The sequence below is a fragment of the Camellia sinensis genome, chromosome 15 (assembly GCF_055761805.1).
Source record: "Camellia sinensis isolate YWXY chromosome 15, ASM5576180v1, whole genome shotgun sequence".
Classification (NCBI taxonomy): Eukaryota; Viridiplantae; Streptophyta; class Magnoliopsida; order Ericales; family Theaceae; genus Camellia; species Camellia sinensis.
The window spans coordinates 125,995,926-126,016,659 of NC_138975.1; the positions used below are offsets into that span (position 1 = coordinate 125,995,926).

The 20,734-nt window shown below is 35.0% G+C and overlaps 1 long non-coding RNA gene across 2 annotated transcripts; it reads right to left on the reverse strand.

Moving 5' to 3' along the window:
- Positions 1 to 4,918: 4,918 nt before the first annotated feature.
- LOC145812757 (uncharacterized) lies at positions 4,919 to 16,001 on the reverse strand. 2 transcript variants are annotated; one of them, XR_014356267.1, is made up of 2 exons: positions 15,780 to 16,001; positions 4,919 to 5,223 (listed from the first exon to the last, which is right to left on the reverse strand). It is a non-coding gene; the product is annotated as an uncharacterized LOC145812757 (long non-coding RNA). The 2 variants fall into 2 exon arrangements; XR_014356268.1 differs by lacking the exon at positions 4,919 to 5,223 and adding an exon at positions 9,939 to 10,256 and having other exon boundaries at positions 15,780 to 15,984.
- Between the last annotated feature and the right edge of the window lie 4,733 nt (positions 16,002 to 20,734).

The window sequence follows — 20,734 nt, forward strand, 5'->3', positions numbered from 1 at the left end:
GGGAAGATAAAAAGAGAAAATAGAAGAGCAAGAGATAGAGAGAGAGAAGAAGGAAGATGAAGAACATGTTATTGATTTGTTGAAGCTGTAAGACCTATGCTATTCTATTCAGCTGCTATCACTCAACCATTTTGTTTGTGTGTGTCTATCTATATATTGTTTGAAAATAAAAATAATAATAAGTGTTGTCATTATCTATTTGGTTAAAATATGTATATATATATATATATATATATATATATTTAGGCTCTTATTTATTCTCTTACTTTTGTCATTGTTTATCTTATATATAATAGTTAGTGATTGATTTTTTGTATAATATAAAGTCATTAATTATTAAAATAAAATGTAAAAAACTCAATTTATAGTGATTTAAAAATATGAAATATATTTGATCATACTTAAAAATTTATAAAAATTGATCAATATTTATTTTTAACCCAATAAATATGATCATGGGAAAAAAATATGCGTATTGGTAAGTTTTTTTCAAATTGTGCAAAAAATAAAAAAATTCACGGTTCCGGTTACAGCAACAGTTACACTATGCCCTTTACACCCCGCAACCGCAACCGCAACCACACCACCACCACCGTTACGGCGACTGCAATCGCTTTTCAGAACCTTGCCTGCACCAATTAGTCCTATATATTTTTAATTGTTACCAATTTTTTTATTTTATTTTATAACTTTAAAAATGCTGCTACATCCAACGACTTCCGTCAGACTCACTGAAGACTTACCGAAATATTCAACATCACCGGAAAGTCGCCGAAGCATCACCGAAAGTGTGTTTTGAGCATCATCAGAAGTTTGCCGAACTGTTCTAAATGTCACTGAAAAATGTCAAGAACATCATTGGAAACTTACTAGAATATTCAAAATATTGTCGGAAAAACAAAGAATAAATTGAAAAATTATAGTTAAACAACATAACAACAACAAACAACAATGGGAAAAAGTATATATTATTTTTCAATTTTTGTAGGGTTTAAGCAAATAATCTGTAATATTGATCAAAGCTGCAAAGTATGTTTTGAAACTATTGTAACTAAAATTTAAAAACAACGTATCCAGAACTTGAAATTTTTCTCCATTAAAATAGAAAAATAGACATGTGTAACAAAGAAAAGGTAAAAAAATTGAAAAATCGAAAGAAAGAATAGATATAGAAAGAATATTGTACTCCGGCAACTATTTTTTGTTTAGATCTAGTCAGATCTCATGTAAATCTACTTAGTTCTGATGTAGAGCTAAGTAGACCTACATTAGATTTGAGTAGATCTACTCATCTTCTTCTACATCGGCAAGGATGAAGTAACGAGTTGATGTCGGTGGTTGGTGATTTCTGGTGAACCCCAATGGTGGTCGTCGGTCACCGGTAACTATATATTAGAAAGAGAAAGAGAAAGAGAATAAGGAAGGTGTGATCACCGATCGTCGGACATGACAAAGAGAATAAGAGGAAAACACAAAAAGAGAGAGAGAGAAAGAGAAAGAGAGAGAGAGAAGAAAACCTAAAGAATGAGAGAAAACGAAGAGAAAGAGAAAGAGAGAGAGAGAGAGAGGAAAACATGTAGGACTTTTGGGTCTGCTAAAAAATTTGTTGGATTAAATAGTGTACACATATTTGAAATAGGACCTACAGGTAAATTTTCCAAAAATTAAACAATTAAGCCTTCGTTTGGAAAGTTGTAACCCGGGGCTTTTTGGCTATTTTAGCCACAAAAAAAAAAAAAACAAAATAGACTTTTTAGTCTAATAAGACAAAACATCACATCCAATCCATAATCATTTCATTTTTTCTCTTACAAAAGTCAAAAAAGCCCAAAAAATTCATCACAAATAAGACTTTTTAGCCCCAAACTTAAAAAGTCAGAAAGCCAACCCACTTCACAAACGAACCCTAATGCTTCGCTTGGCTAAATATGTTAGGACTAAATTAGTCACTAAGGCCCCGTTTGTTTTCAAAGGTAGAATGGAGATGATTCATAGTGAGGGGATTCATAGTGAGGGGATTAAGTAAAATTGTGTTTGTTTTGATGATAGTTGTTACTGTAGGAATTGTTAAATTATTTTTATATAAAATAATAAAATAAATAAAAAAATATAAAAAATTAAACATTAATATTTATAAAAAAAATTCCCAATATATAAAAAATAAAAAAATTTCTAATCCCCTTACTATTTTTCTAATATATCTCCCCAACCTCCATCTCAATCCCCTCTCCAACCTCCATCTATATCAACTCCACCATCCTAATCTGCTCCACAACTCTACAAACAAACACAATACTAAATAACACCTCCACCATCCTAATCCCTTTCCATCTACATAACCCAAAACAAACGGGCCTTAAAAGACAAAATAGACTAAAAAGTTAATAAGACAAAATATTATATCTAAATCATAATTATTATTTTTTTCTTTCGCAAAAGTCAAAAAAAAAAAAAAACAACAACAACAACAACAACCCATACAAAATTTTTAGTCCCAAATTAAAAAAGTCTTAGCTCCAAAAAGCTAACTAAAATTTTTTTTGCCAAACGACAGTTAAGAATCACATGCTTAAACAGAAGGTTAACTCTAGATTAAATTATACTTTAAAAAAATAAAATAAAAATACATAAATGATATATAAACAAAAATTTTATACAAATTGATGTGACTTCTTATTGTTTTTTATTTTTTTATTTTTTTAATCAAACATTCACCATTGTTTTCATAATTTCAAAAATATCATTAATACGTCAATATTTTTACTTTTTTGTGTAAATTTTATATTTACAAATCATTTTTGACAACATGTTATTTATTTTTTTAATAATTTTAATAATGTCAATTTATAAAAACCTTTTAAAAATTTACATAATCCTAAAAAAAATTTGAATGTTCAATTGGTTCAATTAAACCCACTAGACTACACATAGCTGCGCCTCTGTATGAGAGTATAAATCGTGAGGCGTGTATTAAGTTTTTCAATTGATGAAAGTTTAAGTAAGGTGTAGAAGAGGGGACTGAACTCGATGATGAGCCACTTCATCATTGTTGATATGTCATTTTTCAATGAGAAATTAGTTTGAGGGGTTTTTTCATTAATTTTTTTTTATTTAAAAAATCTAACTAAGAATTTATTTGGAAAGTGGGTTAGCTTTTTGACTTTTTAATTGTTTTAACTTAAGGCTTGTGAGAGAAAAAATGTAATGAGTATGGATTGAATATGACATTTTGTTTTAGATTGAAAAGTTTATTTTATCTTTTTATGATTAAAATAACCCTAAATCCAACCCAACCCCACCCCGCCCCGCCCCACCCCACCCCAGTTGCCAAACGAAGGCTAACAATCTCATATGGTTCTGTCAAATTGTTTTAAACTTTTTTTCTAGTCTGTTCAGTTATATATATTTTTTATTTGATTTTATTTTATCTTTTGCTTTCATGCTTTTATGGAAAAACAAATATAATACCAATTTCAAAAATATCTTCTAATTTTAGGTCGTTTTAATTTCTACAAAACAGTTTTCCAAATAATTAAAAAAAATATTTATTTCTTAAGACACGAATTGTTTCCATAACAATTTCTCAAAATTAATCTAAAAAATGCTAAATATTTATTTTATTTTTCTGAAAAATAAAATAAAACTAAACACAAAATAGTCGCAAAATATTTGCACGGAAAACATACAAGAAGAGAAAGACAAACAAAGACGACTTGCGGATAAAGAAATTTCAAAATCACCCAACAATAAATATATATAAACAGAATCGCATATAAGAACATTTTTAATGGTTGTTGCCATAATATTATTATTATTATTTGATAATGAATAGTTCTATTTTTTCAAATTATAGCAATAGTGCACTAATAGTCATTTGTTATTTTAGTAAATCTCGACCACCTTTTCCTTTAAATTTGTAGGTGTTATTTGAATATAAGTTTTTTGTAATTTTATTTTTGTTTATTTTTTTATCTTTTGTGACCTTTTTTTAACTGTTTGTAAAAAATATTATATATTTATATTATTCCTGACTAGACAAATATAAAAAATATAAAAAATTGAAAAATTAGAAAAAAAAATTAAACATAATTCAACCCACCAAAAAACATATCACTATACTTATTCCGTAATTATTTATTTTAAAAAATATATTTATTTTTTCATTATACTTTATTGAAAAATTTAAATTATACTAAAAAATAGTCAACATTATACATTACAAAAATAACATTACATTCTTTTATAGAAAATACTCAAAAATAATATTAAAAACATGAAATTTCATTACAAAATAAAAAAATGACATTACAAATAAAGACTAACAATTACATTAAAAAACAAATAACATTGCAAAACAAGATGTGTGTACTTATACTACTATAAAAATATTACCATTTTTTTTAGCCGTTTAATTAATAGTCGTTGGTGTGCTCTCTGTTTGGAACAATATTCATTTTTTTACTTTCAAATTGAAATAGAGTCATTAGCTCATGTTACACATTCCAAGGCACTACCCTCACCATTGGATTATATAGATCCAATGGCTGAAATCAAACATTATCTCTCTATCTCTCATTCCAAGACACTACCCTCTCATTTCCTTTCCCTCATTCAGATTACACCCTATCACTCTATCTCTCTTCTCTCTCTATATCTCTTCTTTTACAAACCCTATCTCTCTTCTCTCTATCTTCGAATTGGAGAGCTAATTGGGGGTTGAGGTTGGGGGTTTTAGAGAGGCATTTGGGGATGAGACAGGGGGAGCGATTGAGGAAGGAGATGAACTTGGCGACAAGTCGAAGAGAGGATTGGTGGTCTTTGGTGGCGGCGTTTGGAGAGATAGACAATCGCCGATTCAAGTACCTTTTCTGTAACGCCTGCAAAATAATTCCACAAATCTAACTCATTAAAGGAGTAATAACAGAACGATATGATTTCATTCATCAGAGTTTGTAGTACAAAAGATAATACATGCAATATACATTCATAAATGTACATCATGAATCTATAGTATGTAATACCAATAAATGAACAACAAAATAAATGCCCTACGGGCTTTACATCTTTCCAAGTCATTTCTTGGTTACAGCAAAAGAGAGTCATAAGCTCTGTACATATAAGCTCTCGGCTAGAATAAACATTTAAGTACAAAACAACAAAATAGAGCATTCAGCTCCTAGGTCCTCCCAAGTTACGTCCTTGGAGGAAGCATGTTACCGGTACCTGAAAATAATTTTCTAAGTAGGGTGAGCCAAAACCCAGTAGAAACAATCTAACACAGTATATGAGGATCAACAAGATATAAGTATGAAGCATAGTTGCATTGTCCTACAACATAGTCTTTATAACTTTCTCTAAACCATGGTATGCCAAACTTACATTCCATTCCATTCATTTTTGGTTCAAAAAATACATCCACTGCATTTAATCCACCCAACAGAGGATACACCTCACAGGTTTCCAACAAATTAAAAATCATCACACAATACATTCACTTCTATTTGCCATTTTACGAAAATTTTGTCTGCGGGAATCAGCATCCATGTACACAAATAGTTTTCGGGACTTTCACCCTAGACACACAGGCCAACTTAGTTCAATAGAGTCCATCCCCTTTCTTCTCCTCAAAACATGGAGTACATCTCCTTTCTCCTCCCAAATATCATACATATACAATATATATATCATTCATAATCATATTCAATGATAATGGTTAAAGGATTAGTTTCAATTTGTCTAATCCACATAAAATGCCTACAATAATCATGACAATCTTCTACCGATAGCCCAAAACAGTTATCTTTAAATAGATATACAATCTTTGTAACAGATAATTCATCAAATTTCCATAGGTAAGTGATTAAACAAACCCAACAACACTATTCATGTATACATCCCCTCAATTTCACATTCCCTATACCAATTTTATTATTTGTACAAAATAATTATCCAAGATATTTTAAGGCAACACCCCTCATTTTCCAAATATCAATTCAAAGGCCACAATCAACCATTTTGACACATGATAACCTCATATCCAAACCCCATAACCATTTATACAACACTCACATAGAAACCTCTCTTTTCAAAATTTGACCCAAACCCTATGTTTGCTCAAAACATCCCCAAAATCTCACAATTTTCATACAACAACCTATAAACAAGTTAAAACCCATATTAACGTTCAGAGAGTCCCTACCTCAAGTTTAGAAGACCAATGGAGCAAGTACAAAACACTAACGACGCCAAAACCAAATTTCAATCGGTTCAAAGTGAAGCTCCCAAGATGTTCTACCATTTTTCCAAAGACACTAGGGTGGAGAGATCAACGGATCAAGGGAAACAAGTAGAGAGAAAGTATTTTAGAGAGAGAAAGTCTCACTTTAAGGTTTTTAGAAGAAAAGATCTGAAAAAGTAATGTAAAAAGTCATTTTCGCGATCTGATATACACACAGTCCGCGCAAGCAGAAAAGTTGATGCTCGAGCGTTAGACACAATAAATTGTTCCGCTCGAGCGCAAGAAGAGGCCCGCTCGAGCGCAGAATACACACATTCAGTACTTTTGCAGACAATAGACAAACTGCTCGAGCGTAAGAAAGACCGCTGGAGCGCCCACCTGCTCAGGCGTAGGAAACACCGCTCGAGCTTGAAAAATACCCCTCCGGTACTTTTGCAGACGAGCAAAGTACTAAGAGTTTGCAAACCCTGCTTGAGCGCAGAAAGGGCCGCTTGAACGGAGGACCAAAAATCTGGGCAACACAAAGTTTGAAAACTAAGCAACCAACCTATTCCAAACATACTCAAAATGACCAAATGACCAAATTTAAGGAGGAATAAAGAGCAAAGACAATTAACAACACACAGAAACCATAAAACCCGAGTCCTGATTACCACAAGTGTCGAGTCAAAATCGGAATCACTATAACCTTTCCCCTTTAAAGAATTTCGTCCCCGAAATTTCAAATTAAGTTTTAAAACACAGTTAAAACTAATTACGACAACGATAATCATTCAATTCCATCATCATGACCTATTCACCGGTCATCGATTTCCAGCAACAGGTTAAACTATGTCTCAATACTGAATATACAATTCATACTTTCTCAAATCATGTGCAATGTTTAATCAAAATCCAAGTTCCTTTTTTGAAATTTATACGGCATATACAATGCTCCCAAAAGTGATACCACATACACAATATTTCATATTCTTAAAACATATACAATGCTTATATTGAACTCATGATTTCAAACTCCCATAACATATACAATGTTATCACATTCCATTAACATAGTCAAAATCTTAATACATGTTCAAACATCCACAAACAAGTCTGGATATTTCTCTTGGATTTCCAATTCATGCTCTCAAGTCGCTTCCTCGACCCTGTGATGTTTCTATAATACTTTTACTAAAGGAATTGTCTTGCCTCGCAAGACTTGATCCCAGGTATCTAAGACTCTCACGGGTCTCTCTTCATACGAGACATCCTCGTCTACCTCTAAGTCAGTCTAATCCAATACATGCGATGGATCTGACTCATATTTCCGAAGCATGCTAATATGAAATACATCATGGACTTCGAAAAGTTATGGCGGCAATGCGAAACGATAAGCAACCTCTCTAACCCACTTAAGGATCTCAAAAGGCCTAATGAATTGAAGGGACAACTTCTCACTCTTTCCAAACCTCATCAAACCCCTCCTAGGTGATATTTTCAAGAACACATGATCTCCCACCTCAAAAGACAAGGGTCTCCTCCTACGGTCGGCGTAACTTTTCGGACGAATTTGGGCTGTAATCAACCTCTTACGGATAAGCGCAACCTTCTCTATCGTTTCCTAGACCAACTCCAGGCCCAACATAGGTGCATTACCCACCTCGGCCCAATACACAGGGGACCTACACGGTCGGCTATACAAGGCCTCAAATGGTGCCATGTTAATGCTCGATTGGAAACTATTATTATAGGCAAACTCTACCAAGGGCTAGTGCCTATCCCACGAACCCTTAAAATTGAAAACACAACCCCGAAGCATAACCTCCAAAATCTGAATGGTACGCTATGACTGCCCTGTCAGTCTGAGGATGATATGCTGTGCTAAAAGTCAGTCTAGTACCCAAGGCACTCTACAAGCTCTATCATAACCAAGTAGTAAAACGCGGATCTCTATCCGATGCGATCATTACTGAGACCCCGTGCAACTTCACTACGTCTCGAATATACAAGTCTGTAAGGAAATCTACTGTATCACTCACACGTATAGGCATAAAGTGCGTTGATTTGGTCAACCGGTCAACTACCACCCAAATGGCATCACTGCCCCCATTGAGTTCTAGGAAGACCCAGAACAAAATTCATCGTGACATGCTCCCACTTCCACTCGGCTATAGGTAAGGGTCTCAACAAACCTGTTGGCCTCTGATGTTTGGCCTCTGATATTCGGCCTTCACTTGTTGACAAGTAAGGCACTTCGATACAAACACTACAACATCCCTCTTCATATCCTTCTACCAAAACTAGCGACTAAGGTTGTGATACATCTTTGTGTCTCCTGGATGCACTGCATCAAAATAAATGTTTATTCAGGAATCAAAGCAGCAATGCATTAGATTAGACAAACTAGTGAAAGTCCGAAATCTAGCACATTCAAACTTTACCAACAGTCATTGAACTTAGACAGAACATTCAAGTCCTAAGTTACAGGTGCGCACTATCATCTACCAAGTAATGCAGACATGGACACTCAGAGCCAACACAACACAGATACACTAACGCAACATGAACACGCCAATATGACATTTTAAAAGAATGGAAATAGTCTAGGTGGGGATATGGTGTGCATGTCTTGTTCTGCACCTGTACTATGAGCGCAGTTCAAGCAGCTTGATCAACCATCCAAACATAATGGCTTGGCAGTCAAACTTTCATAAGAATGTTCAAGGCAATCCAGCATCACCCATAAAATATTAAGAAGCTTCAAAAGGTTTTTGAAGGGAAATTTCACTGCATTTAGAAACCACAACGGAAGTAAAGCTTCCCTCAAGTGGTCACACTATTGCTTATAGATTTAAACAAGATGTAATGGTGTAGAAATCAAATCAGAAGTCATCCCTGTCCTTTGATGGTTAAGCCAGCGTATCAGGAACCAATAGCAAAATAGGATATTTCCCTAAAGGCACCAATGGGCGGAATCCAGGAGCTTAAGGAGCATCCAGTAAAATTGTAAAATCAAAGCAAGTTTCTCCATCTCATGTTCCACGGCTGGCAACGGAGAGAGAGGAAATAATAATTTAAAGTATTTCAAGATGAAAAAAAGTGTTTAAAAAGAGAGGTAGAAGAAGAGTAGAAAGAGAAGGTGAGACGAACAAAAGAAAGGATTGACGAAAATCAGAGAGGTAAAGAAGAAAGTGGGAAAGAGGTCTAAAGCATAAAATACAATTATATTCCTAAAACCTGAGAACTTTACAGTGTTTAAAGTTCAGCAGTACTTTTGCAGAAAACAAATCTTAACAAGACTAAAGACTAAGTTCATCAAATGCCACATCATCCTCTCATGGGCCTAGCATCAAATAAGCCTTGACACTTCCATAATTGTGGTAGGATGCATCAGGTATGGACCTCATCTTAAGTACTTAAAACATACACTTTCGTATAAATAGCAACAAATTTGAATTACCAAGATGCTGGATAAGGAAAGCATAATGTAAGGGTATGAGCAATAAATGCCAATGCTCATCAGTTATTGCCAAATCGAAAAAAAAAAATACGCACACTGTAAACACTACATATCTACCTCATTGTCAAAGATATCAGAATTCAGAACACACTTCCAACTATATATAATCCTATCATATGATAATCATAGATTATAGATTGCATTTAATCTTAGGTTATAAATGATAGTACTTTCATGAATTGACATTGGAATGGGAGATGAGTACTAATAACTGATTTGTTTTCATAAGATCACAGTTCTTGCATACAGTTCAAAATACTATACGATGCACATGGCAAATGTATATCCCAAACCTCTATCAAAGTGAATAAACGGAATACCCTGAATTTAAATATAAAAGGAGTTCATAAATATAAGCATGTATACATTTATATATATATATATATATAGAGGGAGAGAGAGCACAAGTGTGAAATGGAATTAAACCAGCTGCATAATGGACTTCCACATATGCATGATAATTTGACGGGTATACTTCAATAAGCATTGCCGTTCAATGTAGTACCGAAGCATTACCTTCATAACAAAGAGAAAGTAAGAACATAATGTCATATGGGTCACTTAGGTATATTAAAGCTTTCACATATAATTGATGTTCCATAACAGGATACTTTTGACAATCACAAGTCAACTAAATATACCTTCATGAGATTTATGTGTTTCTTCCTCTAGTTGAAAGAATGTAGAAAACCCATGATGATTGGGTTTGGTTGTGATGAATGAATACAAACAAGGAAATGGGGGTAGAATTGAGGAAAAAGACTCTAGAAGTTTTATGGATTAGTTGACAGTGACAATGCAGGGTTTTGAAATGACATGATCATTGTTATGATGATTCTCCCTCTGCATTGTCCAAACCTCCCAACTCAACCTTTGCATTGCCTCTCGATCACACCACCCACCTCACCATCTTTATTAAAAACCCCAACAAAGAAAGTTGCAATTACAAGTAGTTTGTTCTAATCTTTTGAAACTAATGCAATGAATACAAAATCAATTTGTTATTCATTGTCAGTGACACAGCAAAGATCAAATCGGAAGATAGGGGACTTGTCCCCATGACTGACATCAAGACATTGAGAGTGGGTGTTTGGGAATGGCAATGAAGGCATGCAAATAGTGGTGGTGGAGTTCACCAAGAAGATCAAGGAGGCCTACAACTATTGTTTGGGTTACGATAGATGCTCTATTAGATTTACTATGGTGATGTGGCACAATGGGATTACTTTTATGCATCAGTAACATGTTTTTAGTTGAATTGCAGTAAGACCATAAGGGAATGGAAGATATTGTGCATTTTCATCGACTTCAATAAGGCTAAAATCACTGTGATGAAGTATTAACATATTGACATTTTTTCTGTTATGGACCTTATGGTTATTGACAGTCAGTTAGCAAAGGGAAGGGCTCTGCATATTGTGAGTAACAGAAAGGGAGTGCCCAATAATGGAGGCCAAAACAATGTGCAGCCTTGGAAAAGGCTACTCTTTGGGGGGGGAAACTAGTCAAAAAAAAAAAGCAAAAAAAACTAGAACAATAAAACTGCGTGTATGAACATGTTGTGATGAGTGCATTAGACTTTGAAACAAAGACTATAGTCTATAGTGAATGAGAGAAAAATTATGGAAAGATAGAAGGATTATATCTGAATGGGGCCAGTTAAAATTGATGTATATTGATTGATTGATTACAAGATTATTGAATTACAATTCCTATACAATCTATATATAGAAGAAAATGTGGTAGTAGGTGTAGTGGAGGTGATAGTGGGTTAGGTGAAGTGGAGGTAGGTGAAGTGGAGTGTGTAGTGGAGTAGGTGAAGGTAAAGATAGTGGGGTAGGTGAAGGTAAAGATGGGAAATTCTAACAGCCCCCCGCAAACTCAAGGAGGAGAGAAACTAACCAACTTGAGTTTGGAGAGAGTAACAAAACAAGAAAATACATAAAAATAAAAAAGGATAGGAGACACTGTATGGTCGTGTCAGACCGTTGGTGAAGACACTGTATGGGGTGTCATAACGTTGTAGAGGACACTGTATGGTGGTGTCAGACCGATGTAGAAGACAGTTTATGGGGTCATGTCGGACCGTTGTAGAAGACAGTTTATGGGGTCATGTCGGACCGTTGTAGAAGACAGTTTATGGGGTCATGTCGGACCGTTTGTAGAAGACAGTTTATGGGGTCATGTCGGACCGTTGTAGAAGACAGTTTATGGGGTCATGTCGGACCATTTGTAAAAACTAACCGGAATCTATGTCGGGACAGTTTATAGAGTCTTGTCGGACCCATAAAGGAGCTAACCGAAATTAATGTCGGGACAGTTTACAGAGTCTTGTCGGACCCATAAAGGAGCTAACCGGAATCAATGTCGGGACAGTTTACAGAGTCTTGTCGGACCCATAAAGGAGCTAACCGGAATCAATGTCGGGACAGTTTATAGGGTCATGTCGGACCGGTGTAGCAGACAATGTTGTGACAGTTTATGGAGTCTTGCTGGACCCTTGTAAAGTCGCATCCTCAAAAGGTGTGCCCAATTTTTCAAAAGGCGTGCCATTAAAAGGCGTGCCCATTTTATCGAAAGGTGTACCGGACATGATGGCGAGGCACGTGGGCGCCTTGGCTTGCGTGCCTGTTTGTCGGCTGGTGGCAAGAGGCGCGCGATGCGCGTGGCTGCCTCGGCTATAAGACGGAGGCTGAGGCTGAGGCAGAGAAAAGCTGCGAAAAACCTCTGAAAAAAACTTCGTTGTGCTGAGAGAGAGAGTCTGTAACACTCAGTTGCCCAGAAAATGGCCTCGTCCTCGTCTTCCCGTGGACTGCTCACCCTCTTTCCCGACCTCAACGAGTCAACAAGAGAGAGAACTGGTGCGGTGGCACTGGAACCTCAACCAAGCGCCCCGGAGTTTGCCCCGTTGAACTTTCCGATGCGGTCGGTGGAGCAAAGAATGGCAGGGCAGTCGGATGTGGAGACCAATCAGTATACTCTGAAGGCATGTGTGGAAAGCATGACGGCGGTCACAAACTTGTCGAACCGGCTGCAGAGTAGGACAAATGAGGTGCAGCATTTAAACTCCCAGCTGGCTCTGCTCCAACGCATGTATAAGGATGCGCGAGCAGAGATTAGCGGGCTAAGGGCAGAAAACAAGGAGCTGAAGCGGAAGGCCACCGTGATGTTTCGATTCGGAGGACCGCCATATGCTGCAGTGGAGGAGTATGGGGGAGTGAACGTGCTCGGCGGCGTGGAAAATACGGAGGCAGCACCTGCAAGGACCACCCAAGACGGAGGCAAGAAGAAAAGACCGGCGGCAGAGTAGAGAAAAATTCCGCCTGTGGATGTGGTTGTTTGGTTTGTTTCTGTTTTTTTTTTTTTTTTTTTTTTGGTGTAAAAGTGTGATCGGGGTTGATCCCGGAGATGAATAAAATATGGTTGGTGTGCAAAGCTATATGGGATGAATGGAATTGGAAAGAGATTAAAAATAATGGGAAAGAAAAATAATAAAAATATATTTGAAATCAAAAATGAAAGATGGGGGAAATAAGGAAAGTGGGTTGGAGAAAATAAATAAAAATAATGGAGTGTGAAATCAAACAGAGGAGAGATGATTTTTTTTATTTTTTTATTTTTTTTTTTTGTTTAATATATAATAAAAAAAAAAAGAGATATATATATATATAAAATATAGAAAGTGGGGAAAGTGGCGGTGGATGCAAAGTGGGTTGGAAAGTGAAAAGATGATAGAGAGAAGGCATGTGGGTGGAGAATATGTTAATAGATTAATAAAATATGAGCTGTGAGAAGGGTTGATTAATGGAATGGAGAGTGAGTGTCAGATCCACTCACACTTGTTTTCCCAATACGTCTTCGTGAAAGCGACAATAGAACTGTGAGCAGAGTACCAATTCGGTGCTGGCATTCCTCAGATTTATGCCGCATCCCTCACTCTTGAATCTGAGCTTCCTCAGCTTAAGAATATCATATGGGATTGGAAGAGAACCATCTTCCAAGCTTTCTTGCAGTCTCAGCAACTTTCTTTAAATGTTGATATGTAAAGACATTCCCACAAGGATTGCCAGGATTAATAATAGCCATAGCGACAGTATTTTCATTTGCTAGAGCTTCAACTGCATCAAGATCTACCTCCCAACCTTTCTTTGGAAGAAGATCATAGTGGCGGACTTCAAGATGGCTAAATGCAGCACGGGCTTCATAGAGTGGGAAGCCTGGTCTTGGGAGCAGATTATTCACGGTAACAGTAACAGAATTTGTACGCTGCAAATCCTGGAAAATTAATTCACCTGGGATGTGGGGAAGCACCTCCCGTACGGTTTCGGCCATGGCAAGTACGTTTGCTATGTTGTCATTTGCAACTCGTGAGGTAGACCTCATATGTAACCCCACAGAACCAGCAGGAGGAAGGGTGGAATTGGATGTACCAGCCTGAGAGGGATTCATAGGCCAAAGGCTCCAAGCAGTGTCTTCAAGGGTGGTCTGGCCAAGGTCTAGATGGGGCTGGTCGGATCGGATCGGAATGAAAGATCAGACTTTAGGACAGAGAAGAGTGAAGGTATGTGTAGAAAATTTTAGTGGACTAGGTTGAGGTCCGCCGGGCGGCCAAAGCGAGGTTGCCGCCCGCCGGTGAAGCGAAAAATACTAAGTGCTTAACCTTGCTCTGATACCAAGTTAAAATTGATGTATATTGATTGATTGATTACAAGATTATTGAATTACAATTCCTATACAATCTATATATAGAAGAAAATGTGGTAGTAGGTGTAGTGGAGGTGATAGTGGGTTAGGTGAAGTGGAGGTAGGTGAAGTGGAGTGTGTAGTGGAGTAGGTGAAGGTAAAGATAGTGGAGTAGGTGAAGGTAAAGATGGGAAATTCTAACAGGGCCTAACTCACCCTACCTCAGCCCAGGTAACTCATTATTTTAATTTTTGAAGGTTGGGGATAAGTATGCAATTATCAAAGTTATCATCGAACATTTAGTTAGTTGGTACTTTGCAAATTTTCATATGCAGAGAATGGTAACAAGAAAATCATAAGAACAACAAATACAACGAAAACAAATATCGGATGAACCTGGCTTGCATGACAACACATGATTGTGATAACAAATATTTTTCTGTCCTACAAAGATTGGCACCCTTGTAGAAAAGTAAGTCGATGAAGATTTCTCATTTTTGCAATAACCCATGGCATGAAATAATAGTGACGAGCATTCAAGCTGTGACGACATTAATTAGGCTATCTGATAGAAAGGTGAAATGAAATAACTAGTCTTATAAGGTAGAAAATTATGGGCCAGAGGGGGTTATACGTTGCATTTAATATCAATACAAACCAGAAAAATGATTATTATAACATTATGGATCTAGCAATGATTGTTTATACATCACGCGAAAAATAAATCTGAGGTCACTAGTTTTAAATGAGTGGATGCTTATAGTGAATTTGAATGAATTGCCCCTCATTCTGGTGAAACTGATTCTACACCAACCAAATCACAGAGGGAAATTTTACTTATAAAAATGCCCCTCTCTTGTCTCTTCACTTTATTTATTTGTTTTTAAATTGCCTATAATTTTCTGTTAACACCCAGATGCATGTTTCTGATTTTGTTTTCTAAACTAAAATATAAAAATCATGGATTTTCAAAAGAAGAAGTACTAAATAATATATTTAGAAATGCTTTTAAAATGATCACAAAGCAAGGGACAGAGACATTTCAGGAAATGTTCTCTTACAGAGTACATCAGATCAAAATACAAAATGAGGGCATTGATATACAGATTTTATTCTCAACCTAATTCAATCAAATACCTATAAAACTTATTTCGATTTCGCATCAGTAATTAAATCACTTCATATAACTTATCGACAATCGCATTTCGAACAGCAAAATCACATGGATATCAAAGACAGATCGAAGAAAACCAGATTAATAAAAAAAAAAAAACATAGATCCAAAAACATACGAGAGAATCGATTTGAGCAAGAGATAAATAGAGAACTATAAGTTTTTTTTAGTCGAATCTTCACCTGGTCTCGCATAGCAGTAGCAAACGGAGGAAACCCGACGATCAACAAACATCTATGCGGGTGTGCGATTGTGAGGGGAGAGAACAACGAATTGTGAGAGAAGGCTGTGCAAGAGTGATGAAGGGGTTCATTACCAATCCTGGAAAAAACGAGGGAATTTTGTGAGGTAACATTTCACCGCCTCAACAATTTCTACAGGCAGATCACCTAAAAAACAAAAACAATAAAAACCATTTTAAGATATTTTGTTTTTTTTGGAACAAACTAAGACTAATTTGAGAAAAATAAAAATAAAAAAATATATTTTAAAATTTTTAAAAATTATTTATGACCTCATAAAAGATAAAATTATACAAAAATAAAAAGTAATTTTTTTTTTTACCATTTTTTTTTAAAAAAAAAAATTTGAAACAAATTTAAAAAAATAAAACCAAATATATTGAAATTGATAATCTAACAACATTCTTTGAAAAAGTTTAGATTATCTCCAGTTAGTGATCTCAACTTAAGAGTGTGTTTAGGTTTGATGAATTCATTTTGTGATCTAATTCGGTGATCACTTTAATTTTACAATACAATAATTATAATATTTAAAACTCTTTAAAAAGTTATAATAAAAATACAAATCACTAAATCACTTTGTTTCACTGGCAAAACTTTTATTGACGAATAGTGTTATCGTCAAATGTTTAACTCTTTGTCCACGCCAACTTATCATCGCCAAAAGTAAGAACACTAATAGCAACGCTCATTGTGTTGCTAAAAAATAAGTCTCGTAGCTAAAATTTTTGAATTTTTGACGCCAATCAATAATTTTGGCACTTAGTGAATGTTATACTTTGTTAGCGACGAAAGTAAATTGTGTCGGTAAATGTCTACTCTTACCAACGAAATTTATCACTGTGTCACCAAAAATATACTTTTGGCTATGAAAAATTGACATCGTCGCCAAAAGTAGTCGCCAAAAGTGCAATTTCTTGTGACGATGTATGAAACCACTAAAATCAAACTCATTTAGGACATCAAATCTACAAAACTTTACAAATCAAACCACTTCAACCAAACCCATTTTTCGAAATCAACACCAAATTAAATTGAAGAAATCATAACAACCCTAGAGCACGATTGAGAAATGGGGAAATAAAAGAAAGGGGGATAGAGAGGGAAAGAGAGTGACTGAGGTAAACCAAGCGAAAAAAAGACCGTGAGTGAGAGAGAGACAAACTGAGAGTGAGAATACCCATGAGGATGCGGCAGTGGTGATCTGCGGGCGGTGGTGGTGGTGGTGGTAGCGAGCAGCGTTAGTGGTGTGCGTTCAGGTGAGGTCATGTAGGGTGAGGTTTGGTGGTCAAATCTGTGTGTGAGAAGAAGAACCGAAATATCTAACGCGCCAATATATTCATTTCTCTCTAAACACCTTTAACAACTAAACCATTTATTTGGTGACAAAATTATTTTCTCACTAAAAGATAAAATTATTGGCCATAAAAATAGTGTTAGGTTTAATTCTTGGTAATCCCGTTTGACAAAACTTCTTTCAGTTGTATTTATTTCGCATTTTTTTCTAGTGAGGCTATGAGTGTTTAGATGCGAATCCAACCCGAATTGTGCTTTTTTAGAGAAGTTTGTGATGTTAATACTTTCAAGATTGCCACTTCGCTGATTATGACGGTCAGCTCGCGGGGGTCGAGGGGGCAGTGCCCCTTGACGGGTCTGGGGCAGCGCCACGGCGGGGTCGAGGGACAGCGCCCCCGAAGCAAAATACAAAAATGCATTTCAAGTTGCGTGTCCGCTTGAGTGGACATTACCCCGCTCGAGCGGAGAATCCCTGGTTCCAGCAGTTTTGGTCACCTGTAAAAATACTGGATGGTGTGATTTTGCGCTCGAGCGGGTTCTATAGCGCTCGAGCGGACCTCTGTTATATCACGTGCATATTTTGCTGGAGCCGCTCGAGCGGGATGTTGGGCGCTCGAGCGGAGATTGCGAACACAGTTTTCGGATTTTGATAAGGATTTGGTTTTCTGAAGAAACTAGGATTGCTTTTGGTTTTCTATAAGTACTTGGTTTTCTTCCAACACTCCAATAATTCCTTCAGATCTTCTTTTTGGTTCTTAAGGTTTATATCTGGGGATATTTTGTTAGGTTTATTTGATGTTTTCATTGAGTATTCAACTCATGGTCTAAACAGAGTACATCAAAGGTTTTATTTGTTCTACAAAAGAGAGAGTTGTTCTTCGGTGGATTCTGAAGAATTCGAGCCTGAAGCTTTGGTGGATTCCGGGGTGGCTCGTTGTAAAGACAATTCCGAGGTAAAGACGGGGTTGGAAGAGGCACGTAGAGGCTGGTTCAATTAGGCGTGGATTCGCTAGGTAATTGAGAGTATACCTGTGTAATTCCTTTAAATCTTCTTACTGGATTGTTTTGTGGCTGTTGCCCGTGGTTTTTTATCACAGTTGGAGGTGTCCAATTGTGGTTTTTTTCACGTAAAATCGTTGTGTCGTTTTGTCTTGATTGTTTGATTGGGATTATTATATACTGCTTAAAATTGATACATAATCACAAATCAACATCTAGGAGATTTCTAGATTTTTCAAATAGTTTTCTCATTAAATGATATTAAAATATTAAAAATTATTGGTGACGAAAATATATTCGTCATTAATAATTTTATTATTGATGACCAATTTTTTCCTCACCAAAAGTCAGAAAATTTTGCCACCATTCGAAAAATTAGCGGGAAAATCTTCGGTGACAAAAAAAATATAAATAATGACAAAAAATAATTTCGTCACCTAATTTTTTTATTATGTATGTAGATTGATGACGAAATATTTTTTTGTCTCTAAAAATGGTACATTTGGAGACGAAAAATTATTTTCTTCACTAAAAGGTACGTCTTACATGACAATTTATTTTCGACATTAATTTTCGTTTCCAAAGACAATTTTTGTTGTAGTGTTCGCACGTCCAAGTGGAAAGTGGTAACAAATCAGTGATTGAGTTGAGTACGACGGAGTTGGTTTCTCCGTGGGACTATCAAGTTTGCATTCTGGACATCCGCTCAATGGGATTGGGAACCTCTTTCTCTCTCACTTGGACTCCTAGAGCCGCTAATGGCGTTGCTCACTGCATTGCTTCCACTCATTTACAAGGTGCTCTACCTTTGGGATGGGTTAGCTCTCCCCCCTCTCTTTTGAAGGATCTGTTAAAGTTTGATGTTTTGTATCGCTTCAGTTTTCACCCGTTTTAAAAAATATATATATATATGAGTTCAAATCTTCTTCTTGGTCTCTTTCTTTGTCTCTCTACTTGCAACGATGAAAATACATCTCAAGATGATACAATGGTCTAGATCTGAAAATTAAAAAAAAAAATGAATAAATAAATAAAAACAAATTGAAATAGCCAATTTAGACGTTGGATCATCTTGAGGTGTATTTTCAACATTATAAATAGGAAGGCAAGGAGAGACCAATGGTCTCTTTCTTTGTCTCTCTACTTGCAACGATGAAAATACATCTCAAGATGATACAATGGTCTAGATCTGAAAATTAAAAAAAAATGAATAAATAAATAAAAACAAATTGAAATAGCCAATTTAGACGTTAGATCATCTTGAGGTATATTTTCAACCTTATAAATAGGAAGGCAAGGAGAGACCAATGAGAGAATCTCAATTGGAAGAATATGGCGTTGGGATGTTCTTGCTGGATAATTCTATTAATATAGAAGTATGCCATATTCTAAAGTAAACGTCTGACAAATAAAAATTGTGTAATATATTGAAATTATCAAAGTAAAATACTTTTTTACAATTGTTTTAAATGGCCAACAAAAAAATTTGGGATTTGATTTTTTGTTGGCCTTTTTTCCTCTTTAATGAGTTTTGTTTTTGTTTTTGTTTTTGTTTTTGTTTTTTTTAAACTATAGATTGCCGAGTTTTACTTGAATAGATGAACTAGAAAAGTAAACATATTTAAAAAAAATAAATTGAAGAAAGTCTAGAAAAGCCAAAACAAATGCCGAAAATGGTTGATTTTTTTCTTTTTGTCTTTAGCATTTTTTTTTTTTGATTTTTTTTACTTTTATGATCTGTATAAGACAAACCTGAAAAATAATTTTTTTTGACATAAAAAAAATCACTAAAAATAAAAAAAGTTTGAAAAAATGTGACTTTTTATGTGAATACAACAAATTAAGGTTTTAAAAAGAAAAATTTAAGTATAAAAACATTTTTTAGGTCGAAATATTTTTGTTTTCAAAAGTATCATTATTATATTTTTTAGCAATGAAATTTGGACATTACGAGTTATTGTATTTTGGATCAAATTATTTTATCTATTTATTAAAAGCATTTTCATTTGTTCCTAAAAGTCCTTTTTTTTATTTTTCATTTTTTTAAGACGATATTTTAGCAACTATTTTCATGACAATAAAAATTGATTTTCATTTATTTTTTACAAAAGATTTTTTACTTCAAACAACAAAAGATTTAAACCTTAAAGCTCTTATATGTTACAGTGAGTAATAGTTAAGAATTATGTAAAAAATATCATGAAAAATTTTATGAAATATTTATTTTTAAATAACACATATAATAAAACTCCACACATTAATAAATAAATAAATAAAAAAAAAAACCTTCATAGAACATTTTATGATTTTTTTTTTTTTTTAATAATTCCTAACATTACTCTACACATGTACACCCATATATAATGAATTGGAGTATTTATCTAAATTAATTAACTAGAATAACAATCCAAAACTGTTTAGAAAAAAGTACCTAACGAGTTAAGATTGTAACTTCTACTTTAATATTAACGTATTAACATTAAATAATTTTAATGTTTTAATAACTAGTATACTCTCTCTCTCTCTCTCTCTCTCTCTCCCTCTCTCTCTATGTACAAATACGGGTACCAGCTATCCATACTCCCTAAGACCCAGACACC